A 21872-nucleotide genomic window follows, 5' to 3' on the forward strand; every position below is an offset into this window, starting at 1 on the left:
TGGTGGAGTAACCTGCGTACGTAGTCTACCATTCCATGGTTTCTCAACAGAGCCATGAGAAGAGGACTCTTGTGGTCCACTCAAAACCTGTGACTGTGGCCTCACATTTTGTACAACCACATCATCTTTTACATCAGCCCCAATAGTGCCATGTGCATTACTGTACCAGCTGCTCATCTCATCAAAGACTACATCTCTGCTCACTCGTAATTCTTGTGTAGTAGGATTGTAGCACCTGTACCCCTTTTGTTCAAGGGAATATCCCACAAGAATACATTTCTCTGCTTTAGGATCCAATTTCCTACGCAACTCATCTGGTACATGCACGTAAGCTATGCAGCCAAACACTTTCAAGTGTGCCAAATCAGGCTTTGTACCTGTAAACTTTTCCTCAGGTGTTACATCATGCACCGCAGCTGTAGGTGTCCTGTTCATAATGTACACAGCTGTATTTACAGCTTCAGCCCAGAAATGATGAGGCATGTTCTTCTCATTCATCAATGCACGTGCAACCTCTGCAATGTGCCTGTTTTTCCTTTCTGCGACCCCATTCTGCTGTGGAGTATATCTGCATGTAAACTGCCTGTGTATACCATGCATTCGCAGAAAATCTGAAAAATCATTGGAGAAGTACTCTCCCCCTCCATCTGACCTCAATGTCTTGATTTGCATATCTGTCTCCTTCTCAATCATGCCTTTGAAGTCTTGAAAGTGACCAAACACTTCACTTTTGTTACGCATGAAGTAGACCCATACTTTCCTTGTATGGTCATCAATGAAAGAGACATAATACCTGCAACCATGTATACTTGCAGTATCGGTTGGACCCCAAACATCTGTGTGCACCACCTCAAGTGGGCTTTTACATACATTGCGCTCATGTGGAAATGAGCCCTTTGACTGTTTTCCAAACTGGCATGCTGCACACACTTTATGCATACCATCCACCTTGAATTTGGGCAAACCTTTTACAATCTGTTTTGATTGCATGTTGCGCAATCTCTGCTCATTGACATGGCCAATGCGTTTGTGCCAAATGTCAACATCAGCCACAACACCTGTGCCCTGTGCAAATAATGCAGCTTTTACCTCAGGCATGTCTACATTCAGCGTAAACATTCTGCCCACACATTTGCCCTCTGTGATCATCTTACAACCATTCTGGAAATCTTCTACATAAGAGCCATTTGGATTGAAGCGAACCTGCAAACCCTGCTCAACCATTTGTCCAACAGAAACAAGATTCTTTGTAATGTTTGGGACATGAAGTACATCTGCTAAGTACTTTGATTTCCCACTCTTCGTATTTAGAGGTATGTCCCCTACATGAGCAATGGGGTGAGCTGTGTCATCTCCTGTCTGCACATAGCCTGACACATCTGGTTTGTGCATATCTCTAAACCACTCTCCACGAGACGTCATGTGATTAGAGGCACCTGAATCCACATACCAAACATCATCTTGGGTGGAATTCTCTGCAGTCATTGTATTCATTACATGTTGCATAACAAACATGCGCTCGTTTTTGCTGTCATCTGCATCTCTGCTAGTAGATGCATAGTTGCCCTGTTCTCTCTTTCTACTTGCTTTTCCCTTTGGACAGTCACGTGACATGTGACCTCTTTCACCACAAGTCCAACATTCTCTACTATCTGGAGTATGTTGCTGCCTGCTTGATCCTGCACCACGACCTCTTTGACTCCCCTTGCCTTGAGACTGGTTTCCCCTGCCACCTGTATTGTTTTGATTTGATTGACCTTCCAGAAATTGGCCCCTGCAACCCCTTGGGCCTCGACCACGACCTCTACCTCTACCTCTGTTGGAGTTAGAATAGAAGGCCTGTTCAAAATTATTTCTGCCATGAGAAGAAGATGTGTCAAGGTTCTTCTCCTCAAGAATAAGCATAGAAATCAAATCTTGGAACACGGGGATGTCGTCTCTTGTATTCATGGAAGACCTAAAATGTACATACTCATCTCCTAGACCATCCAAGCATGCACGGACAATGTCATCGTCTTCCACTGAGACTTTAATAGATCCAAGAGCCTCAATGATGCTCTTGATCTTCAAAGCATAATCATTGATGGAGAGGTTGTTCCTCTTAACCTGATTTAGCTCCGACTTTAGTTGAAGCTTCCTGGCCTTGGTGTTCACCTCGAACACTCTGCCTAAGTATTTCCATGCAATGGCGGGGGTTTCAGCATCCTGTAGATAGCCCATCATGCCATCTGTGATGCTCATAGAAAGCCAATACATCACTTTGCTCTGGCCTTGTTGCCAGTCCCTCAAAGCTTTCCTTTGTTCTGCTGTAGCATTTGCCTCGGGAATCTCTGGTTCCTTTTCATTGTCTCCTTCTACATAGTCCCAATAACCTTTTCCTTTTAGGAAATTTGTTATTCTGAACTTCCATGCAGGGTAGTTATTTTTCTCAAGCTTCTCAGTAACAATCTGACTGAAACCGTCAGACATCTTGAAGCACTAAGACAAAATAGCTGCAATCTGCAAAAACCTGTAAATCTGCTGAACCTGCTATCGTGGTTCCTGTAACGCTTTCTACACTCAACGAGTGTCCACAATCAAGCATACATACAACCACTGTACTTGTACAGTAAATCTCTGTATACTGCACTTTGGAGACCTGTTCAGAAACTTGTGCGAAAAACCCCTAAAAAAAATTTCGTTGCACGAGGCGCCTTCGGCATCTGGTCGTGGATTGCGAACGAAGGGATTGTGATGCTCTTGCTCTCTTAGCCTCTCTTGCCTGCACCAGGCTCTGATACCATGTAAAGAATGAGGATGCAAGAGAGCTACACAAGACAAGCACAAAGCACACAGAGATGGAAAGCTTCTTCTTCTTCTTCACAGAAAAGAGAGTACAAAATGACTAAGTGCTAAAGCTGAAAAGTAGCACATATGTACATGCGGTCACTAAGTGTGAACTCGCTAGAAGCGTACTAGGCTGGCACTATAAGTGTAGTCCAGCTGTAGAATCACTGGCAGAGATCCTCCGTGTCGGTCACCTAACGCGCCAGTGAGTAAATGCCGTAAGCGGCCAAGACCCGTAGTGGATGCCAGCTCAAGGTGTAGAGCTCGACATCTCAACAACTCAACCATTTGAAAAATGGGGTTTAGACTTTGTAGGCCCAATTAGTCCGGCAACTCATAACACTCAATCTTGATATTTTATTGTTGCCCCACTAACTATGTGACAAAGTGGGCGGAAGACAAGGAAACACGAAAGGCTGATGCAAGGTCAACTGCTAAGTTTCTCTTTGAGAACATTATTACATGATTTGGTTGTCCCCTTGAGATTGTGCTCATGAAAAACTTTATGATAGCCCACCATAAGTCTACATATTATTATCTACAAGAAAATGGCCAGGCTGAGAGAACTAACCAGACTTTAATTTCTATCTTGACCAAAACAATGGAAGCTCATCGCACAAATTGGGATTTGAAGCTGGCATCAGCTCTATGGGCTTATCATACTGCGTACAAAGTGGCTAGTAATTGTACACCATTCAAGATGGTATACAGCTAAGAAGCAGTTATGCCATGGGAGTTTGTAATTCCTAGTCTACTGGTAGCTTCACAAGAAGATTGGGATGGTAACCCTTTAGTTGAGTGTCTATATATCCTTGAGAGGTTAGATAAAGAAAGACAATTGGCTGTGCAAAATGCACTTGTGGAGAAAGATAGGAGAAATAAATGGTTTGACCGTCCTTTAAAGAACAAGAATATCAAGGTTGGGGATAAAGTCCTTATGTATGGAGTGCGTAACAAGAAGAAAAAGTTGAAATATGTTGAAAAAGGACCATATATAGTATGCAAAATCATCCCACAAGGTACCATTCGTGTGGAAACTCTTGATGGAGTTGAAACCATTGGATTCCTCAATGGGAGTAAATTTAAAAGATACTATGATCCTTTAAGCCAAGAGGAGATACGTGCCATCCATTAAAAAAAAAGGCAACCAAGGCACAAACAAAATTGAAAAAGATACAAGCTCAAGCTAAGGCTAAGGAGCGACAGTAATGTATTAGACGCCAACGAGAGGCCAACCTTGAAGTTACACATGCATTTCAAGTTGAAACAGAGGATAATTGGTTGGACTTTGACACACCTCTATGATACCCTATTGAATTAAATAGCACCTATGGGAAAGTGCTATATAACACCTTATTGGACACAGGTGCTAAATATAATCTGCTATCATATGGAGTGTGGTGTCAATTAAGAAATCCATCTCTATCTGAGAGTACCATCCAAGTCAAGGGTATCAACAAGAAAAAACTTACTGTTTTTGAAATCTGGCACACTTCTATAAGCTATGATAACGGGGTCGTAGCTCAAGACTTTTTGGTCATGCCTGCTGGAACTATGGAAGGCAATATAAACCTAGGACGCAAGTGGATGCTAGTGACCAAATGCACTATTGATTGGGGTACTAGGAGTGTCACAACATGGAAACCAACTCTTAGCTCTGTCACTCAAGCAATAGTCCCTGAGATATCACCTCTTGAGGAAATACGACCCAAAACATTGCATGTCCAAGAGGTTGAACCATCTGTACCTATAGCCCAACCCTCTAGAGCTTCAACTTATGTAGCTAAAACAAAGCATGAGATACACATGACTCACCATAATATAACAAAGAAAACATACAAATGGATCCCTAAAGCATCTTTAGCGACCAATTCTCACGCTAAAAAACAGAAGCCTTGTAAGAGATGCCCCACTCGCTCCAACAAATGTAAGAAAATGTTGCGTTGGATTCCTAAACGACTATTGGAAGCCCAAGGCTACTATGAAGGAATGACCAAATCTATAGACCCATGTGACTCAAATCTTATGACAATAAAGCCGATTGAAGACTGTGGAAAGGGAAAGATCATAGAATACTATACACCTAATCCAGAGCTAGTTTGGGTACCCAAGCAACAACGACTTGTATCGTTCTGCTCATACATAGAAAAAACAAATGAAGCTTCTTGCTCTTCGTGTAGTTCTTCTATAGAAGCACAAACTTCTTCACAACTTTCACCTACCACCAAAATTGTACAGAAAAACAAGGAAAGAATAGCACCTCCCATTGTAAATTCATCACCTAAAACAACATTTCAAGTAAAATCATGGGAGAGTACCTTACCACCCTTGCAACTAGATGAAACACCTAGGGTGGTGAAAAACTATTGGTCAAAGTTTTCACCCATTACAACTTGGAACAATTGGTTTCAAAAGGTGACGATATTGTTCCAAAGGTATGATCTACCCAAGGAAGGGGGGAGTGTTTGCTGACATCCATCATTCACTTGCTCCCCACTTAACCTTCCTCCCAGACCTCTCAATCTCCCAATATTAGGGAATGTATATATACAGCTCTATACTCAAGAAAACAAAAATAAAAAAGTAAAAGAGTAAGAGTCACCAAAAAAAACCTTGAAATCTACAAATTCTAGTACATGACCCACAAATCATAATAACCATTATGCACAAGGACACGACGTTTATGATATTTGCACACTAACCAAAATCTATATGTGTGTACAGATATAGCTAGTACGCTAGAGTCATCCACTCCTACCTTGGGTAAGAGGTACCCTCTTTACTTTTCACAATGTTTCACATAGTCTACACGATGCTTGCCTGTGAATGGTATTCGGTAGATACACAAGCGTGTGAGAAAAATTTTGAGGAATTAGAATGGCTGATACGTCTCTTGACCACGGCTAATCCGCACTTAGTAGAGAACGTCTCTCCGATTGCACAAGCTTACTCTTTTGAGCAAGATGAACATATGTGTATCTAATGATGAGATTTACATGATTACACGGATGGCAGGTATGGTCTCACTGATGATGACTTTATTTTTCTTGACGATGACGAGGATAGGGGTTTAGACTTAGAACTACCCATCCATCTATACAATATCTAGTTCCATTGACCCTCTAGTGAGGTGCAAATAATTAGGTTAGGGTTCTTTATGTTTTTTTGATTGTGTTTAATAAAGGTTGGTGCCTCTTCCAACTGATGTGTCTCCTAGAGGTATTCCTTGTGTTTTCTAGTCTGTAGTACAGGAATGCATTGTAGTAGTTGGGATTTTTAACTTCATATGTCATAATAATCAATATCTAATTCTCCTAATGATTTTCTCATGTTAAACTGATCATTTAATATGGGGAAGTGCCAGGGGAGAAAAAGCTAGAATATTGATTAAGCTAGCAGACCGGCCACAGTAGGGATCCAAGGAGGGAAAATAGGAATCCAAAGGGGGGGGCATCTTCAAAAGAAAAATGTGCAAAAATGGGCTTAAAAGACCCTAAGGTTCAGCCCATTAAGACTTCCAAAATGCTGAGGTTCCAAAATTCAAAGGTTGTGTCCAAAGGTCAACCTTAAGGGAATTGAATGCTTTGTGTGTGTACAAAAAAGTCTTTGCAATCCCTACTTGGGAGGGGGCGAGCCTTGCATGTAGGGGATGAGAAAGAAAGGCACACACACACACACACACACACACACAAGCTCCCTTTACACAAAGGGAATGAGGGACACATGTCAGCTCTCTAGCCCAGATGCCCACAAGGTGTACCCAATTCCTATTGGATGGCCTTGGAGGTGGACCAATGAGAATTAGGATAGAGTAAATCTAGTTTAATTAATTTAAAAACAATTAATAAAAGAACCAATAATAATTAATATCTCTAGAAGACTATTGGACAGTCTCCCAAGGGGACCAATGAGCATTCAGCAGCCCAATGGCTTGCGTGATTCCTATTGGCCAGGAGGCAAAGGGGTCCAATGAGAGTTTAGTTGAATTAAATAATTACCTAAAGCTCTCACAAAAGGGGAAAGGGGGACACATGTCAAAAGGCTATCACTTATGCTGCTTAATTACCATTGGCTAAGCCTGGGGAGGTCCAATAGGATGCTAGCAAGAGCAAATAGCAAGAGGGGTATCGACCAAGAGAGAGAGGGGGCTGATTTTTGCAAGGCATTATCACCTACACACTCACACTAGCTCATGTGTGAAGTAAAGAAGACTCTCTCTCCTTCTCAAGCTTTAATGGAAAGCTTATCACCTACTCCAAGCTTGTGATAAGGGAGGCCTACACCAACAACTCTTGGCTTTGTGATGCAAATCCAACCAAGAGCCAAGCTTCAATGCATGCTCATCTCCACTACCATGCTAATTACCAAGCTAAGTTATGCTAATATGAGCGATTATGTGAGGAGATGTACATCTTTCTCGTAAGAATACTCCTTCTTCCTCTCAATCTACTCTCATACCCCGCTAGCTCTCACCATCTTTGAAGGTGTGTAAGGTCTTGGGTATGAGACGGTGAGGGAATTGATGTTGTGTTTGATAAGTGTTTTGCGTAGTGCATGAATTTTCCATCTTCATTGCACTAGCTAGTATCGAAGGAACATAAGAAATAGTATTGTAAAATGTCTCTCTTGATGGGAGAATCCATAATGCAAAGCCTTTTGGAGGGCCGACCGGCTCCATGCAAATCGAGTCCTCAAATGTTTTCAATTGCTATAATTTCTCTCTCTTTTGAAGTATTGTTCATGCTATCTAACTAGGCGTTATGCTTTTTGTTGCTCTCTCCACCCAAGCATTCTTATTATTCTCATTACGAAGCTATTCTAATGAAATGCTCACTATGTACATGCTATTTTCCGCTACACACAAGTTACTAGACCATTAAATGTTACATTGGTATTAGAGCACAAGGTTTCAGTTTTCTTGCTCAAGAAGGGAGTTCTTCAAGCTAGCTATAAATGGTTGGTACTATTAATTGCATGTGAGTAAGTAGAATAGAGATTTTTTAGCCTTGCAGTGCGCCTGCCTTTGTGCAGTTAATGGGGCATCACCGGCGAGAGCTATGGTTTTAATAGTGGAGTCCTACGGGGCTTGCCTACGACTTAACCACTATTGATCTATTAGAATCTTGACAGGAGCGAGTGTTGTTTTGGTGTTGAACGGCCCTCTCTTCTATTCCTTGCCATTAATGGTATTCGAGCCACGGGTACAGTACCTTGAGTGCTTTTTCTAAAGGGGTAAAGAGGAGTAGCAACTAGGGCTTGAAGTGCCGAAGTACACCTAAACGTTGTTAGAATGGCTGACAATAGTAAAGAGAGTGAAATTAATGTTGATAAATTTGATTTTGCTAATGAGCAAGCTACTAATGATGCCCCGATGCTTGTTAACTATCTTGTTTCTAGACTTCAACAAGCCATGGGCAATCCATCCCTCCAAAGTGAAGTGCAACGGCAGCTTTGTGCTCAGGGATTCTCCAAGCTCCCCACCATGACGAGAGAACACCTAGGAAGCCTCCTTGCGAGACTTCCAAAAGAGGCCTCTCTCCGATTCGGGAAGAAGAAGAGGAGCCCTATGATTGTCTCCTGCCACCTCGGCGGAGATGGCTTCACGAAGACGGCTCCCCATCACCTCCAAAACGGAGAAGACCATCACATAATTCTCCACACCATACTTCAAAGAGGGATGACAAAAAGCAAGAGAAGAAAAAGGAAAGAAAGAGGACACCCTCTTCTCCATCTTCTTCATCCTCTTCCTCTTATGAAAGTGATGGTCAAGACAACGAAGATCAAGGCAAGAAAAAGGCGAGAAAGAGGTGACCCTCTTCTCCATCTTCCTCAAATTCTTCATCTTTTGAAGAAAGTGATGGTGCAGCCTTTGAACCATCAAAAAGAAGAGGCCATAGGAAATCCTATGCCGCATGGAATAGGTCATTCAAGCTCAAGAAGTTCAAAGAGGGAGGGAAGAGCATCTCTTTCCTTACCTACGATGGCACTTTTGGTGCTACGGATAAAGTCTTGGCCTTTATCCAACAATTTGATGTGACGTTCGGAGATGAGGGCTTCACGGAGTCCTCTAAGCTACACCATGTAGCTATGCACTTTCAAAAGTCCACCAGACAATGGTGGTCTAGCCTACGAGCCAACGGTGAAGCTCCACTAACATGGAAAGCTTTAGCTTTTAAGAGCTTCCATTATGAAGCAGTTTTTGGCCACAGATTCCAAAGACAAAGTACTCACCGAATGGCGAAGCTTAAATCTCTCTCCCTATGAATCTATCCACAAATATGTAGACAAGTTTTGGGACCTACAACTCAAAGACACTGTCTTCCAAAAGTTGGATTTTGGAGAGCAAAAGCAACAATTTTGTGCGGGCTTAACCGAAGAAATGGTGGAGTATGTCAACTCCCAAAGGCCAGGCACCATATCGGCGGTAATACATCATACTACGGTGGCCATCGAATCAATTTACAAACCGGAGCTAAGAGGAATTCTAAGCCCCTTGAAAACAAGGGTTCCAATGAGCCTAAGGGGAAGGACAATGTCAAAAAGTCTCCTAAGGGAAACTCCAGTAAAGCTAAAGAGAAGGGAGTTTATAAAGGCAAAAATAAAATCTCTCCTAAAGAGCTTGAGCATTATCGCAAGGATAACCGGTGTTTCAAGTGCGGCGAACAAGGGCATGCGTACCTCGCTTGTCCCCAAAAGAACAACCGCCATGATCCTCCTAGAGCTACCTTGGTCGAAATCCAAGAGGAGGAAACTCACCACAAAGGATCTCCTGAATGCCATGCTTGGGGAAAGGCATACAAGCCTACGAGATGGGAGATGTCCTACCCGCAGACGGTGCTTTCAAGGGGCAAGAAGCTTCATTCAATCCCTTAATCGAGAAATTGAGGCTCCATGTCCAAAGCTGTGTGAACAAAGAGGACTTCTTTATCTCTCCTCTCAAGCATGAGGATGTAATCCTAGGGGCACCATGGTTTGATCGCATGGCTATCAATGTTAAATTCCCTGAAAGGAGAATCTCCTTTAAGTTCAGGGAAAAAGATATATATATAGATGCTAAGGAAATGGGTAACACTACACCCATTGTACATACACAAGCTTTCAACAAGTCATTAAAGAGCTCTATTTTGGTGTACATGATTTTTGTTAAAGATTCTCAAAATGAACCTAATGTTTTAGCAAAAAAAAATATACACAATCAAAAGGAATTAGCGCTATCCAAATTTCTCAAGGAGTTTCAAGATATTTTTATTGACGACATCCCTTGTGAGCTACCTCCTAAACGAGGCAATGATGACCATGCAATTGAACTTCTTCCAGGAAGTTCACCGCCTAACAAACCTCCTTATAGAGTTTCTCAAGCTCAACAAGAGGAGATTATGCGGCAAGTGCATGAGTTAGTTGAGAAGGGCATGGTTAGGCCTAGCTCATCTCCATTTTGTTCTCCTGTGCTATTAGTGCAAAAGAAAGACGGCACATATCGTATGTGTGTCGACTATAGAGCACTAAATAGGATCACTATCAAAAAAGGTTTCCCGTTCCACGGTGTCAAGAAATTTGCGGTCTTGCCAGGAAAGTACCGGGCTTATGGCTGTGAGAGTTTGTGAGAGAACTCAACAAAAACTATATGAAGGAGTTAAATCATAGATGCCATGAAGACTAGGGTTTGGAAAGAAGTGCAATCAAAGAAGACTCGCTCTTTCTCCCTTGCACTCACACACACAAAGAAAGAACACAAAAGAGAATGTCAAAACAATACGAAAATGAAAACATCAAGGCTATGGTCATATTGTATCATGGGTAATATAAAAGGGTTAATAGATGAGTTAATGGCATTCAATCTTGGCTGACCAAATAGGCTACAAATTGTTCTTTGGAATTGTAGTTTTGTGCTTACCATAATATATATATTTTGTCTAGTGATTGGGATTAATTGTGTATACAAATCTTCTTGGTTCATAGCAAGATAACTACGCTTACGTCAAAAGAAACGTTATAGTCTATGAGAGGTAGTATGATGGGATCCGGTGATAGAAGTATTTCATTAAGCCTTTCTGGGCCAAAGAGAAACACTATACGTTGTTGAAAGTGTATTTTTCGGCTAATCCATACGTTAATTCTAATAGATCATACAGAGTGAAAGCGATAGAAATGATCATCATGTGGGTTATTCATCTAGGATAGTATGTGAGAAATGTAGATATGAGAGAAGTGAAGAGATGAGAAGTTTCCCTCTCAAGCCCTATTCTTGCCCATAGGCAATAAGGATACTGCGGGGAGAGATGTACCTGTAGAAAAGAGAACCTAGAATTTGCAGAGAGGATGAATTACTAAGAATGAGAGAGATAGGTTTGCTTAAGGAGATGAGATTAGATACATATATATATATGTTGGATTAGAGATGAAAAAGAAAACAACAAGAAATCAAGAACATCAATGTAGAACACATCTTACTTGACAAACCCTTCGGCACCATTATTGATGGAGAGAGAAGAAGAGTGGGTAATTCCACTTTGATTGATACACCAAGTGCAAGACCTTCTTTGATTAGAGTTGATCTTCCAAGGTTAACTTGTTGCAAGAATGGCTAGTCTCCCTCTAGGAGAAAGTGTAGGCTTGGGCTTATGTTAATGGCTAAGTACAATTAGGCATTACTACTCACTCCCTCAAGAATTCCTCTCATCAATAGCTTGAATGCTTGAGATCCTTTTCAAGGAAGAAGAGGTCCCCTTTTATAGGTGAAGGGAACCCCCAAGGGTTTACACAAGAAGAGAGGAGCCAGTGTGAATAGGAATTGAAAAAGTTGGAAATGAGCTGTCCCCGCATGATGTGGGCAGACTGGGGTCCAGTATTTTGATCATATCTCCTCAATTGTGGCTCCAAATAAAAAAGTAAAAATATGGGCAAAAACTTCAGCTCATTAGCTACGATGTTCATTTTAAAATCATTTTCCAATTCGGATTGGAACCTTGTGTAAAAAATTCATCAAAATAGGGTCCATTTCTGAAAACAAAAGTCTTCCCGTGGTCCCCTTAGCCTAGACTTTCATTTAATTCCAAAGGACACCTCATGCCATATGAAAGCATGACATTGCTCCTTGACAAAGTTTTGTAGTCATGCTTGCAATAATGCATGAAAATAAGTGTATCTTTGAAATCATGCCACCTAGTGTCCCACTAGGATTTGATTCCCTCCTAGTAGCTATTTAAAAAGAAATATAAGAAAAGTATAAAAAATACATAGAATATATATATTGGAGTTTACCCTAGATATAGGATCTGGCTAGGGTGTGAGATGATAATGAGATAGTAGAAATAAAGAATCAATGTTTTTTGCCCCAAGTTAAAGAGGCGGAGCTATTGATGCTTTTCCCATAGTATTTTCTGATGGTAAAGTAAGGATAGGTTACCCTTGAGAAAAATAATAGGATGAGATAGAAGGCTTATTGTTATACTTAAATATGCATATGTATATTATAGTAAAGATAATTATGTATCTAAAAAGTTACAAGATAGATCTTGTAGCATGCGTTTCCACTATGTACGTGTCACAGCACGACATCCACCCCCTCTAAACCTACACATCCTCCGGTATGTGCCACATTATTTCTTTGTAAGATCAGCCCTCTTGTACATCTTCCTTGCTTTCTTCTTCACTGGATGATTCCAAATCTTCATCTTCACTTTGATCTTTACCTGTGGTTTGCTCTTCTTCCTCATCAACATCTTCTGGATCATTGTCTCCTCTTCTCTTAAACATTTTGATCCTTTTTCCTGCAATGGGAATCTTTACTTCTGTACCATCTAGTTCAGACAAGCTGTAAGTAGCATTTTCATGCACATGCTTTACAACATACGGTCCAAACCATCTTTTTGAAAACTTACGCATGACTGTGTGCTGGTTATCAAGGCTACTATCATACACCAAAACCCAGTCACCTTTGTCAATTGCTTTTCTCCTGAGTCGAGGTCGCTTATCAAAGTAGTCCTTGTTTTTCAACCTTGCATTTTTGAGTCATTCTTTTGCAGCTTCAATGTCTCCAGGTCTTCTCTCTAGCTGCCTTATACGCAGTGCAAGGAGATCTTTCCTGCTAAGCCCCTCTTGCCAAGGTAGTACATTCCATGTGGGAATTGTATCTTCAATTGGCATCACTGGCTTTTGACCATACATTAGCTCCGCAGGCATGTAGCCAGTTACTGAGCTATGTGTTGTACGATCAGCCCATAAGGCATATGGTAACAGTTTTGGCCACTCAGTTTTGTCCGCAGATTCCAAGGCACATGAGGTATTGTGAAAATTACCATAGGAGCTACAATAGAAGGATCAACACATCCTATCTCATGTGGCTCAAATGCAAAAGCCTTACCATGCTTTGAAAGCATTTCTTTGAATCACTTTGTCTCCTCTTGTGTTAGAAACTCCTTGCGACCAATCTGCAAGTCTTGGAAAGACTCCTTTGTGAAGGTATGCCCAATCTTTTTAGGATTCCTCAAACTTGGTTGTAAAGAAGCCTGCTCAATCTTTTCCATGTTTTTGGGTGGTAAGGGTGAAGCTACTCGTTTCACCTTCTTTGCTACACTCTTGTATTTAGTTTCAACATGGACTTCTGGGCCAACTATTTGGCTTTCTTTAAAGGCTTCTATTACTTGATACATTTCCATAGAGCAAACTTCCACAACTTCATTTTCAAGATGCAAATTAGACCCCATTATAGCATCAAGCTCACCCATAGTATCTACAAAAGCAACTTATTCACACAAACCCAAAACATTTTCAGTAGGCTCTGTTGGGGTATAAAGCCCAATGTGGTCGCCCAAGTAAGAGGGCGGGCCGCCAGGTATGTACACATATTCTTTTCTAAAAACCTAATAAGAACTCACTATGCTCTACTCATTACAGTAGAGCGAGTTCACCATATCTTCGTGCTCTTCTTCTCGCACTCTCTCTCGCGTCGCACTTCCACTCGTACTCCTTCAACTGGTATCAGAGCTCACATCAAGGCTAGGGGCAGCACTGCAGGAGGCTAGAGTCACCAGCTCAGATTGGAGTGAAATTCGACAGGTGAAGACACGGCCCCAAATCTCGTGGGGGGGCTTGAAGGGCTCGGTGTGCTCAGAATTTCATTCTGAGGTCATCTCGGCCACCGTTCGGCTTCGACAAAGGTCTGCGCAGGCCATTTTCAACTACGTGGTCTCGGCGGGTGCAGATCGGACTCTGCAAATTTGGGGTTTTTGGCCTACGACTGCAGGTGCTGAGGATATCGACACTCCCAGAGCGTTGATTTGTGGTTGTCTACACATCGAAGGACGGATCACAGTTCTTGGAGGCGTGTCACATACGACACGGGCGCATCTACACACAGACTGTAGGCGACATCCACTAGTTCATCAGGTAGCTTGTGTTTGCTGCTTGATATTCCAGATTTCTTCCTGACATTGCAGGTACTTCCACATGGGATGTATTGTCAGAGATGATGTATGTCTGTTGAGGGTTTGCTGGCAGTGAGTCACGCAGCAAACAAAAGCCGCTGCGGTTACAGCATACAGTGGGAAATTTGTGGATGTATGACTTTGTGGGAAGTCTATGTATTGTCAGATTTACTGCAGCCTTTGTTGAGGGTCGAGTGAGGTTTTATTGAGCTGGGGGATTCTCGAATGTTGAGATCCTTTCGGTTATACAGGTCTTGGAGCGATCCCTCGAGCATCCTTAGATAGGCAGCTAGGATGTATTGACTGTGAGATAGACAGTTGGGATTGCATCTTTGCTTTACTGCCGTTGAGTCATTGTCGCAGTCTATGCTTACAGGACAGTGACAGGACAGCGAGAGACAGTACAGGTGCAGGACAGGTTTACCCGCACCTTACAGTGTCAGAGAGACAGTGTTTTTTTTTTTTGAGCTATTTTTTGTCTGTTTTTGAGTACACCAGAGCCATTTTACAAAGGAGATTCTACCAAAATTTATGTAGAATCTGAAGCTTTCTTGGTTCATTTGACAGGTTGATATTGGTTCAGAGGTTAGTTTACAGGGGAAACTCTGCCGAATTTTTCCCAGGAAAGTAAACTACTGTGAAGCGTAGCTATGGCTGGATCACAGGACACTACTCTTTACAATATCAAGAAGCTGGATGGAACCAATTTCCCATTGTGGAAGCAGCAGATTTGGCACGTGTTGGTACAAAAGAAGCAGATAAAACCTATAAAGCTCAAGGGCATAAAACCAGAAGATATGGACGAAGATGAATGGAGCGAAATGGATGAATTGGCACTTTCTACCATTATGCTGACTTTGGCAGAAAGCGTTTACTTCAATGTAGCAGACGAGATGTCGGCTTATCAAGCATGGTTAAAGCTGAGTGATCTTTATGAGAAGCAGAGTGCAGCTTCACAGGTATATTGGCTTAAGAAGCTTGTTGACTTGAAAATGAAAGAAGGGACACCTATGTCCAATCATTTGAATGAATTCAACACAATCTATAGTCAGTTGTCAGCTCAAGGTGTCAAGTTTGATGAACCTGTTAGAGCTATGTTCCTGTTGATCACATTGCCGAAAAGTTGGGACACTTTTCGCACAGTCTCGTAGCAAGTCCCGCAGTGCTAAAGGCAAGAGTGACATAGAATGCTACCATTGTGGCAAGAAGGGTCACATGAAAAGAGACTGCAGAGAATGGAAAGCAGAAAAAGGCAAAGAGAAAGCTAAAGATCATGGTGAGAAGAACAAGTCCTCAGTGAAGATTCAAGAAATAAATGTGACAAACACTGTTGCAGAGGATGACAATCTAGTGTCAGGAGACATCTACTTCTTGAAGAATACAATGGACTCAGCTCTTCTTACAGCATCTGATGGAAATGCACTGAGTGACTGGATTATAGACTCAGGGGCATCACTTCATGTGTCTCCAAACAAAGAGTGGTTTACCTCTTATGTGCCCACTAAAGATCATGTTCGGCTAGGCAATGGGCAGACATGTGAGATCTTATGTGTTGGAGATGTTCAATTGAAGTTTCAGAATGGCTCTTCTTTCACGCTGAAGAATGTGAGACATGTTCCCGCAATCACAAAGAGCTTGATCAGCACAGGTTTACTTGATGATGCTGGCTACGTCACCACTTTTGGACAGAACATGTGGAAGATATCCAAGGGTTCTATGACAGTAGCACATGGAGTAAAGTCTGGAGGACTCTACATGATTTATGTATCAAATGTCTCTAAAAATGTAATCAATGTAACCGAGCAGCCGAACGTTTCTTTGTGCCATAGCCGGTTAGGACATATGTCCAAGAAGGGAATGTAAATCTTGTCTCGTTCTGGTTATTTGCCTGGCTTTTCATTTAATGATTTTGAATTCTGTGAACATTGTCTGTATGGTAAGCAAACACAACAGCCACATAAGCATAGAAGCAATAGAAGAGATACACAGTTGGCACTTGTTCATAGTGATTTGTGTGGACCTATGCCTAACCTATCTCTAGGGGGAGCTTCTTAGTTTATGACATTTATAGATGATTACTCGAGGAAAGTATGGGTTTACTTTCTCAAGCACAAGGATGAAGCATTTAGTGTTTTCAAAACGTTTGTGACACTTGTGGAGAATCAGAGTGGCAAGAAGCTTAAATGCTTACGCACTGACAATGATGGAGAGTATGTTTCAAAGGCCTTTCGGGAATTTTGTGAGTCAAAAGGTATAAAACGTGAACTTACTTCTCCTTACAATCCTCCTCAAAATGGTGTTGCTGAGAGGATGAATAGGACCATACAAGAGAAGGTCAGAAGTATGTTGTCTAATGCACAGCTACCAAATGGGTTTTGGGCTGAAGCTGTATCAACAGCTGTTCATCTTGTAAATAGATCTCCTAGCAAGGTTTTGCAGAAGGATTCAGTGCCAGAGATGGTATGGTCAGGCAAAATTCCCTCATACAAGCATCTCAGAGTCTTTGGTTGTGAGGCATATACTCATGTTCCAAAGGAATTTAGGAACAAACTTGAGCCAAAGAGTAGAAAGTGCATCTTTATAGGCTATGGTAATTCTGGTGAGATGGGGTACAGACTTTGGGATCCCGAATCCAGAAAGGTTGTCCGCAGCAATGATGTTCAGTTTAATGAATCCAAATATCATTCTAAACCAGAGAGGGTTGAGGAGCTTAGAAGAGTTTTCTTCCAAGAAGATGGACCTGCACGTGCAAGACAAAATGTCAGGGCTCAAGAGGAGCAAGGACAGGATAGAGTGGAACCACAGGTTGTGGCTGAGCCTGAGCCACCTATTGTGCGTAGATCTGGACGTGTCACGCGACCTCCTGATAGGTTTGTTCCATCTATGAACTATGTCATGTTAACTGATTGCAATGAGCCTTCATGTTACAAGGAAGCAGTGCAAATGAAGAACTCCGGGAATTGGCAATTGGCCATGCAGTCAGAGATGACAGCTCTGCATAAAAACAAGACATGGAAGCTAGTTAAATTACCACAGGGCAAAAAGGCTCTACCTTGTAAATGGGTTTACAGGTATAAGATCACCGCTCATGATAGTCAGCCAAAGTACAAAGCAAGGCTTGTTGCCAAGGGCTTTAAGCAAGAACAAGGCATTGAATTTGATGAATTCTTCTCTCCGGTGGTCAAGATGACTACATTGAGATGCTTTCTTGCATTGGTTGCCATATTAGATTTGGTGTTGCACCAAATGGATGTCAAGACAGCGTTCTTTCATGGTGATTTAGATGTGGAAATTTACATGCAGCAGCCAGAAGGGTTTGTTGAGAAAGGCAAGGAAGATTGGGTATGCCAGTTGTTAAAGAGTCTTTATGGCTTAAAACAATCACCGAGGGCATGGTACCATAAATTCCACAAGTTTATGCTTTCTCAAGGCTACAAACATAGTGAGTTCGATCACTGTCTATATACAAAGAAGGCTAAGGATGGTAGTTGGCTGATCCTTATTTTGTATGTGGATGACATGTTGATTGCTGGCAAGCACTTGGAAGAAATTTCCGCTTTGAAGTCAAAGATGGAAAAATCGTTTGACATGAAAGACATGGGTGAGGCAAGTCATATACTTGGTATGCGCATTGAGAGAGACAGATAAAAGAAGTTGATTTGGTTATCTCAAACAGAGTATATTGACAAGGTTTTGCAACATTTCAATATGGAGAAGGGAAAGGCACTGAGTGTTCCATTGCCACCATATGTGAAACTTAGCAAACAAGATTGTCCTGTGTCTGAGGAAGAACAGGCTGAAATGGATAAGATTCCATATGCGTCTGCAGTGGGTAGTTTGATGTATGCAATGATTGCTACTCGCCCAGACATTGCATTTGCAGTGGGAGTAGTAAGTCGATACATGTCAAACCCAGGCAAGAAACATTGGGAGGCAGTGAAAGGAATATTGAGATACCTGAAAGCTACAAAGAGTATGCGTATATGATATGGGAGTCAGGAGCTAAGTGTAAAGGGTTTTACAGACTCAGATTATGCAGGTGACTTAGACAACCAAAGGTCTACGTCAGGGTATGTCTTTACATTGGCTGGTGGAGCAGTATCATGGCGTTCTAGATTACAAGATTGTGTTACTCAGTCTACTACAGAGGCTAAATATGTTGCAGCATCAGAGGCATGCAAAGAATCAATTTGGCTTAATCGACTAGTAACAGATTTGGGAATCAAAGAAGAGATGCCTGTGTTATATTGTGATAGTCAAAGTGCTATACAATTGGCTCGCAATCCAGTTTATCACTCAAAGACAAAGCATGTGGATGTGAAGTATCATTTCATCAGGGAAATGCGCGAGGATAAGCAACTTCAGCTTGTCAAAGTTCACACCACAGAAAATCCTGCTGATCTACTTACAAAAGGACTTCCCTCAGAGAGCTTTGCGCATTTTCGCAAGCAGTTAGGTGTAGGGTAGTATATCACTTCTCTACATCTCTTGTATATTAGCTTGTATAGTAGCTTCTCTCACACTTAAAGTACCACATTGGACTTTAAGTGGGAGGTTGTTGGGGTATAAAGCCCAATGTGGTCGCCCAGGTAAGTGGGCAGGTCGCCAGGTATGTACAATTATTCTTTTGTAAAAACCTAATAAGAACTCACTATGCTCTACACATTACAGTAGAGCGAGTTCACCATATCATCGTGCTCTTCTTCTCGCACTCTCTCTCGCATCGCACTTCCGCTCGTACTCCTTCAGTGTCCAAGGTCATCGCGATGAGTCCCTTGGCCATCAAAGCAGTTCAAGCCCACTTTTGACAGTTGAGGCATGGTTTCGATCTAACTACAGATGTTCTGGTAGGGGAGGTAGACCTTCCCATCTCCGTCTGCTTTCCTGGTTTGAGGAGAGGGAGTACATGCCACTCTTGTCTAGGATAGGCTCAGAGATTGGGACTGTCCTGGAGACACCTCGCACAGTAGCCACTATAGCTGCTAAGGCGGTAAGCATTCCCACAGTACGTGTTCTGGTTTGCAACACCCACATTCTTCCAAAGGTCATCCTACTTTCTATGGTGACTGGGGGTTGGTTTTGTCAGAGCGTGGAGTATTTGGGCCTTCTGAATCAGTGTTTCATTTGTAGAAAGATGGGCCATTTGGCAAAGCCATGTCCTCATAGGAGACCTTAACCCATAGCGCAGGCGCAACCTATGAAGGTTGAGCATGCCCAGCAGCTAGACACACAAGGCACACAGGTACCTTGACTGAGACTAGCAGTGAAATAGCTAACGATTGGCAACAGGTTCTTGGCCACCGCCAACAGGGGAGGGCTCACTCCACAACTCCCCCCGATGGACAACCTTCTACAGTTCAGGAGCACTAGGTTCCAAAAGGGAACCGTTTGACCCCCTTCAATAGGACCCGCTTGAGGAGGACCCATCCACTTTAGTTCCTCCACCTCCACCTCCTCCTCCCTCAGACGTTGCCGCTCCATCTCTCCCACCTTCTCCCCCTCCCTCACCTCCACCTCCACCTCCACCTCCCATCCCCCCTTTCTCCATGGTGGGGCCCACAGCCTCATCTCTCAACCCCTCCACCGGTCCTCCTCAAACACAGGGGACTGGACACACATCTGCCATGAGGCGATCTCTTGGTAGTTCTTTTTCTACAAGCCGTGTGGCTCAAGAGGGACAGCCCCACTTGAGGCCACCTTTTCTGGTGGAGACTTCTCCGTTTGCAGCAGTCCCTAGAGGTTTGACTAGCTTTGATATTTGCAGATGTTGGGACTTCTTCAACTACAGTTTCACTCGATTTTCGGGTGGCTCTTCACCTAACCTGGAGGAGGGTTGCTTTTGAGTCCATGTCCTCTTTCTTGCAGCTAGAGGCATTGAGGCTTTGGACACAACGGTGGGTTTCTCCTTCCTATTGTGTGGTAGGGATCACACAGAGTGGACCCAGCACACACTCCTTGATCCGCTCCATACTCAGGCTATTGAGTTCTCACACCAAACAGGGGACTTAGGGGTGATAGATCTGGTGCAGACACTTTGGCCTCTGGCCAAGTTCAGCCTCTGGATGCAATGGGTTGCAGGCACATTGTGGTGCATTTTTTTGCTGACACTCAGAGCCCTCCTTGTTTTGTATTTTTATATGAGTATTCTAGGATAGAGGATGTAGCCCTTTGGGCTACACGCTCGGCTTGGGCTTGGGCTTGGGTGGGTAAGTCACTTTTTCGCGCTTGTCTAGAGGTCATTCGGATGTGGATTACTCCCCATACAAATCAGCCTCAAAGATAGCAAGGTTGGTTGTTGTGGCAGCAATTGTTTTCTCCCACTAACTCCATGAGGATCATCTCATGGAATGTCCAGGGACTAGGAGGTCCCCAGTTTCAACGTTAGCAGAGTCAGCTGTGTTAGTAGCTTTAGAGATGCCTTGTGGGTGGTAAGACTGACATTCTTATGCTATAGAAGCATCATCTTTGTGAGAGTCGCATTAGACGGTGTGGTCGGATTTTGCTGGTCACTATGAGACATTTTGGTCCGCTACATTTGGACCAAGAGGCATCCAGGGTGGGGTATGTATGACTATTGCAAATTCTTTGTAGCAGGCCATTGTGGGTAGAGGGAGTATTGTGATAGGTAGGACTTAATGGATTACTATGCAAGTTCAAGGTTGCCTCATGGGCTTCCTGAACATCTATGCGCCCAATGTGGCAAGTGCAGGTGCAAGATTTTGGTCCCATATTGTAGAGTCACTACTACAGGCAGAGCAATGGTGCATTGAGGGTGACTTCAACATGTTGGAGGACCCCTCTGATAGGATTGGAGGTAGCCATACTATTATGCATAGAGTTGAGTTGGTAGCTTGGGAGAGGTTATGTATGACTATGTGGGTTTCTAATGTGTGGTAGCACTCTAGCTATGTGAGGCCTCCAGAAAGCCGACTGTGGCCTTCTCTCCTTTTCAGACCGCGGAGTGGGAGGAGTGAATCTATCTCGAGTGGATCCCTTCTACACTAGTGACCATTTCTTTGACTTGGGTGGGTCAGTTTGCATTCTAGCCAGGACTTCTTTTTTGGACCATGCATCAGTGATCCTCACAGTGACATATAGACAGAGGACAGGGAGCACGATGCTTCGCATCCTTGAGAGGGTCTTGCTGGACTCTGCGCTTAGAGAGTGAGTGTTGTCTCTTTGGATAGAGGGCTTAGACTTGTAGGACTCTCTTGCTGATAGAGTGGCCTCTGGACTTGCTTAACTTAGTTGGATATTTCTCCACCCACGAGTCTATGGCTTCCCTTCCTAAGGCAAGAGAGGAGGAGCAATGTCTCCGTTCTTCCTTGCAGAGGATGCAGGAGCATCATCCAGACAATACTTGGTTGGAGGAGCAGTTGCAGCAGGCTTTCCAGGAGCTTGCCAGCACAGGAGGCGCCAAGAGTTTTCTTTTCATTGACAAGCATCTCAGTAAATCCAGGTGGGTGACATAGTGATAGGGGCTTTCTTTGATACAGTGGGGCCCCAACATGTGCATGCCAGGGTCAGCCAGCTAAGTAGGCCTGACGGGTCAGTTGCTTCAGAGCCAGATGACATGTGTGCAGTTGCCACCGACTTTTATCGTGACGTGTTGTCAACAGA

This window comes from Adiantum capillus-veneris, chromosome 14 (genome assembly GCF_014529385.1).
Source record: "Adiantum capillus-veneris isolate H3 chromosome 14, ASM1452938v2, whole genome shotgun sequence".
NCBI lineage: Eukaryota > Viridiplantae > Streptophyta > Polypodiopsida > Polypodiales > Pteridaceae > Adiantum > Adiantum capillus-veneris.